We start from the raw sequence: 6,574 nt of genomic DNA, 5'->3' as shown, positions 1-6,574 counted from the left end.
GGTGTCTTTGACCTTATCAAAGGAAGAGTAAAACTGCCAACTTTGAGGGCCACTGTAGAAGTAAGCTTTAGAAGAAATCCAATAAGCAATGGAATAGCAACTCATCCTTAACCCTTAGAAGTTGTTAAGCAGATGAAGTTGCAGGTCTCCTTAGTTTCTGTATGTATGAGCTGGAATTTATAACCCTCTTGAAAGCACCACCCTCATAGATTATAAACAAACTGTAGCAACTTCTACATGTATTTGCCAGGCAGCTCCTTCCTTGCTATTGAAAACGATTGTATACTATTTTCTTGTTACTGTGGTATAAGTAACACACTCCAAAGTAAAGCTCTCAGTCTAAATTGTGCACTCAAAATCACATTAATAAACCTGGACAGAATCTATAGGGTTAATTGTTGAAGGCAAATGGTACATTTCAGAACTAGCCAAGACAGAATGCCAAGAGACCAATAAATTCCCCGAACAACTGACACAACTGACTGGGTTAACATTAAAAGCAAGCAACTCTTGGGAATTCTCTGGCTTCTCTCATGGTACATGGGACACAAGACTCATAGATATGATGACTGAGAGTGTGGCAAGCTTATATATATATACATATAACTCTAAGAAATGATCAGGATAGTGATTGAGGTGTGGTTGATATCTGGCTAGTCAATGTTTATCATTTGATGGGGGATAATCATGGTGGTTTAGCCAAATGGTACAAATACGATGCAGTGGTGTTAGGCATTGTACCACCCTGCCTGTGATACCTCACTGCATTGTACATGATTCATTGTCAATGACATCGAATGGCAAAGAAGTGATTATTAAGAATTTTCTGTGTAGTCACAAAAACTGTGATAATAGTTTGCTGTTTGGAAGAAACTACCTATATAGCTGCTGCTGAGAACAATATACAGCCCATGTTTGTTTCACCCAAAAAATGCTACTCTGTACATAAGACATTCAAGTGATGAAACCCTGATTCTCCAATCTTCAGTGTTGAGAACGCTTGAAAAATATTCAGGTAATGAGAATTCCCTAATTAATGGATTAATATCATTGTATAAACAGTTTCAAGGTATTTCCTCTCTAACTGTTATACTCATAGGTTAGGGACAATATACCTACAGGATGAAGTCTTTAAGATGACGTCCTGGAAATAGAAATGAAGCATATCAGATGACAACCCTTCTGGAACCATGGTCCTGGATAATCTTGTTTCTGGAAAAATAAATAACTACATTTGTTTCTTTAAAATGACTTTAATCCTATTATTACTTTTTGTTAATTAAAATCAAATAAACTCACCTTAGGAATAGATTGCAGTTGACCTGCTTTTTAAATAAGGTTATTATAAGGTTATTATGAAGCATCTGGAATGTTTGAAGAATCCTACATGTGAAAGTTATTACATAAAATAATGAGGAAAAGTGCAGGTCACAAGGATGGAGATTTGGTTAAGACTAGGAATGTCTGAAGAGAAATTATACAGTAAAAAAATAATAACTCATGCATCCATCAAGAATTGCATGAAAGAACAGGAAGAAAAGAAGAGGATCTGGAATAAAAGATAAGAAAAAGTCTAGAAAAAATAAAATAAAGTAAAATAAAACAGGAAGTTAGATTCAAGGAAAAATTCTGATACTAGCAAAATGGAACATTCTTGATAAAGATACTCCATGCTGCAGGGAGGGAAGGAAAATAAAACAAAAAAAATTCCCAAGTGTCAAAGTATAGAAGTGGTGCAAAAAGTTTTCTTTGGTGAGGATGAAGACTACAGTTGTCTGTGATCTATGAATATTTTATTTAGAGTACAGTTTCATATTATGCTGGTTTAGTAAGTGGCAATGGTAGGTTCTCTTCCAAGATCTATGACTTCACTTGTCCTGGGTGGTTGGGTAGGTTTCTAGTATCAGGAACGAATTCTATCATCCTGTGTACATCTTATGTCCAAATAGAACTGTTGATCATACCAAGTTATGGATTCCACTCCTGCATCCTTTGGTCATTATTGTGGTCCAGAGTCATCAGAGCTGGATAGCACTATTCTTTGCTTCTCTCCTTTGGACATTTACATGGTGTCTCTGGTATTATGTAAGCTAGTCCTCAGGAAAAAGCTTTCAGAAAAATTACAGCTCAGAGGTCTGCAGGCACTATTTCTGAAGTGCATAGTGTCTTCAGCAAAGTTATATACTCACTGCCTTAGAGTCAGGGGCAACCAAGGGTTCTGTAAATAGCCTATAACATTTGGGAAGTGTCTTGGACAATCCTGTCTGACAGATCAAACAAAAGGACTTTAATGTCAGGTCTTAGCATTTTTTGTTAGGTGGCCTTTGGCTCCTGGAGAGAGTATTGTCAGCTCAGACAAGAAATTCTCATTTAAGTTATATATGTGTATTTATATGCAGACTTACATAGATTATGGGGATTGTTTTAGGTATTATCTTAGGATTGCTGTGAACAAATACCATGGCCAACACAAGTCTTATAAAGGACAATATTTAATTGAGGCTGGCTTACAGGCTCAGAAGTTCAGTCCATTATCATCAAAGTAGGAGCATGGCAGCATCTAGGCAGACATGGCGTGAGCAGGCCTGAGAGTTGTACATCTTTATCTGAAGGCTGCTAGCAGAATACTGACTTTCAGACAGCTAGGATGAGGGTCTGAATCCCATGCCCACAGTGACACACCTACTCCAACAAGGCCATACCTCTTAATAGTGCCACTTCCTGGGCCAAGCATATACAATCACTCTGGCCCCCATAAACTTGTTCAAACACATGAATCTATGGGTGTCATACCTAGCCATAACTTAATAAAAAAGTACATTTAGTCTAACTTCCAAAGTCCCATAGTCTATAGCATTCTCAACAATGTTAAAAGTCCAAAGTTCAAAGTCTCTTCTGGCATTCATGCAATGACTTAACTGCAATCCCCAAAGTAAGATAGAAAACCAGCTGGGCAAACTCCAAACTTCTCCATGCCTAATGTGAAAGTGGTCTTCAGCTCTCCACTCCTTTTTCACCTTTGTTGACTACAACTAACTTCTTTCTCCTGAACTAGTTCCACTGCTTGTTAGCAGCATTCCTCAGCAGACATTTTTGGGTCTCCAAGGCAACTTCAACTTCACAGCTTCTTGTTCCGCTATCTGGGATCCATATATGATCTTCTGGGCTTATCCAAAGGGCTTGGATCACATCGCCAGCTCTATCCTCTGTAGCATTCTAGGCTCTGGTTGACTCCACTATATTGATGCTGCTATTCTTGGTGATCATCCCATGGTAATGGCATCTGCAACACCCCGGGGTTTTTCACTGCAACTAGGATTCACCAATAGACTCTCATAGACTCTCATCAAGGTGGCAAACCTCAACTTATTGCATGACCCGCTTCAGTCCAGGCCATCAACTGCAACTGAGGCTGTACCTTCAACAATGGCATTTGCTGGCCTCTTACAGTACCAAGCCTTAGCACTTAGAATAGTTCTATTATTCTATTATTCTATTTATTTCTATTATTCACTTTAAAGCCAGAGCCATATGGCCAAAGCTGTTGTGTTCTGCTGTTTGCAGGAGCTGGAAAATGGTCTCCTCGTTCTATTACATTATCACCAGCTTTCAGTTTTCCAACTCCTTCACTGCTTAAGTTTATCTGTCCTGGATCTTGCTCTGTAGATTGACCTTGAACTCAGAGATCTTCATGTCTGTTTTATGGGATTAAAAGTATATACCACCATCCCTGGATTTAAATTTAGCTGGGTAGGATCTTGCCCCAAAGTACCCATCACTTAATTTTTTATCTCCTAGAACATAGGATTAAGCTCCATTCTACTTCCTGGGGCCCCTTTAATACTTAAACCATGTATTTTATATTTTTCCTTTCTTGACTTGCTCCTTTCTGTTAAAATGCTATTCATAAAAGTGAACTTTAGTAACCAACCACATGAGAGAATTTATACCAAGCTGTTCTGAGACTTTCTTTTTCAAAGTAATTAATATAAATCTCTTCATTTTAGCCTCAGGTAGACTCTTTGGCCAATGGTCAAAAGCAGCCACATTCTTCATCAAAATACCACAAAAAGTAGTCTCTATGCCACAAACTGAAATTCTTCTCCACCGAAAACTCTTCCATATTCCTACTAGTATAGCCAATTAAGCCCCACTTAAAGGATTGCAGTGCTTTCCAAATCCAAAGTCTCCAAATCCACATTCTGTCAAACAAAAGCACTCTCAGACCTATTATGCCAGTTCCCCAGTCCTGGCACCAACTTCTGTCTTAGTTAGGGTTTACTGCTGGGAACAGACACCGTGACCAAGGCAAGTCATATAAAGGACAACATTTCATTGGAACTGGCCACACCTCCTAATAGTGCCACTTCCTGAGCCAAGCATATACAAGTCATCACAGATATATCATTTAATAGAATGCTTTCTTGTGACTTTCCCAGATATCTTTACCATTATTTTTTCCCTTGTAACTCATTTTTCTGGTTTATCTCTCCCTCCCTGGTTAGAGTTCCCAGTTTTCATTTTCCCATGTAAATCACAGGTACCCTCTATTCCTCTATGCTCCCACATTCTCCTCTGCTAATTATCCCATTTCACTTTCCTTGATTTTGTACCTACTGAGACCATTAGAGAAAACCACAGCCAATCAACACCAACATGTGAAATTCTGGATCCCAGTACTAATAGAAATAGCTAAAATACAACAACCACACCCCAGGCTCAAAAAATTTTGTAGAAATGAGGGAAGGAAGATTGAAGAGCTAGAATATCAGAAAGTTTGCTATGAGCTTCTATGCCCTAGGAATTCCAGGAACTATAGCATGAAGTCTCACCAACATGACTGCCTAAACCTGATCTGTACAAAGACAATAGCAGTGGATATGCCAAAGTGGACTGGAGAAAGCCCACAAGGCTCAGTCTTACACAACTATTACATGCAACTTTAGAATACTCTTAGCTAGATGATATTAGAGTCACTGAAAAATAAAAGTGAAAGGTCTACACACACACACACACACACACACACACACACAAACACAAACACAGAAAGAGAGATAGACAGAGACAAAGACACAAAGAGAATTTCTTCTAGAAAAAATTATGAATAAAATACTGATAAAAGAATAGAAAGAATACAAAAAACTTTTATTCAGCTGGCATTGGTGCATGCCTTTAATCCCAGCACTTGGGAGGCAGAGGCAGGCGGATTTCTGAGTTCGAGGTCAACCTGGTCTACAGAGTGAGTCCCAGGACAGCCAGGGCTATACAGAGAAACCCTGTCCTGAAGAAAAGAAAAAAAAAAAAAACTTTTACTCTACCCCACTTTGCCTACTCTATTTTAATTTTATTTTGTGTAAAGGAGTATTTTGCCTGCATGTACATCTGTGTACCAGTTGTACAGCAGATGACCACAGAGGCAAGAAGAGAATATTAGATCCTTTGAAACTGAAATTTAGATGATGTGAGTCACCTTGTAGATGCTAAGGTACCAAAACCAGATCCTCAGGAAAGTACCATGTTCTCAACAGCTCAGTCTTCTCTGCCACCTTCCTCTTCTCGACTTTTGCAAATCTGCCTACCCCAAGTATTTGGAATTGAAACCACGTCAATTCTTATAAACCTTTAAATCTTCTAAAATTTATTCCTTCTTGGAGGCTGGAGAGTTGACTCAGCAGTTAAGATTACTGTCATTCTTGCAACAAATCTGTATTCAGTCCCCAACACTCTCATGGTAGCTTTTAATCCTTCATAACTCCATTGCAGGGGATCTGATGCCCTCTTATGACTTTTGTGAGCAATAGAAATTCTAAGAGTTGTATTTTTTCCTTTCATAGTTGATATCTACATGTGATAAATATGTATCTATCTATCCATCCATCCATTCATCTATGAATTTATGTGTGCTTATAAATATATTAACACATTGCTATCTATGTATCATTTCATTCTTTTTTATATATTTATTTTTCCTAAATGATTTAAGCTAATTTTAATTGAACATTAAATATTATTATTACATGTAGTTTGCTAACTTTGTGACCTGAATGGTTTCCTTCCTACCCTCCCTCCTCCCCTCCTTTCCTTCTCTCTTTCTTTCTTTCTTTCTTTCTTTCTTTCTTTCTTTCTTTCTTTCTTTCTTTCTTGGTGTTCAGGATTGAACTTGCAGCCTTAAATTAAATATCAAGAGTGACATATACCAAATGTATCCAAAGCCATCTGCTCATTCTATGAAATACACCCAGAGTTAAATGTCGATATTTAGATAGTTTCAGTCTGGTATTTCTTACAGGACACCCTCATACTGTTTCATGTTGAATAAAAATAGTTTTATAAATAAATATCCTTCTGCAAAGAATGATGTGGACTCTCTCCTACATGGGGAAGGCAAGGCTCTTTCACTTTCAGCACCTTATTTTGCTTAAAACAGCCTTTCTGCTCTCTCCGACTAAGCAGTATGGCCAGCTTAAAGGAGGAAGCTTTTATTTTGGCGTGTTACTTCAATCATGGTCACTTTGCCTCAGGTCTCTTTTCTCAGCGTGTGACAAAAGATGTGTCAGTGGGAGTCTCAGTGGCC

Source organism: Mastomys coucha, unplaced genomic scaffold, assembly GCF_008632895.1.
Source record: "Mastomys coucha isolate ucsf_1 unplaced genomic scaffold, UCSF_Mcou_1 pScaffold22, whole genome shotgun sequence".
NCBI classification, from domain to species: Eukaryota; Metazoa; Chordata; class Mammalia; order Rodentia; family Muridae; genus Mastomys; species Mastomys coucha.
Note: the sequence above shows the minus strand (reverse complement) of the source record.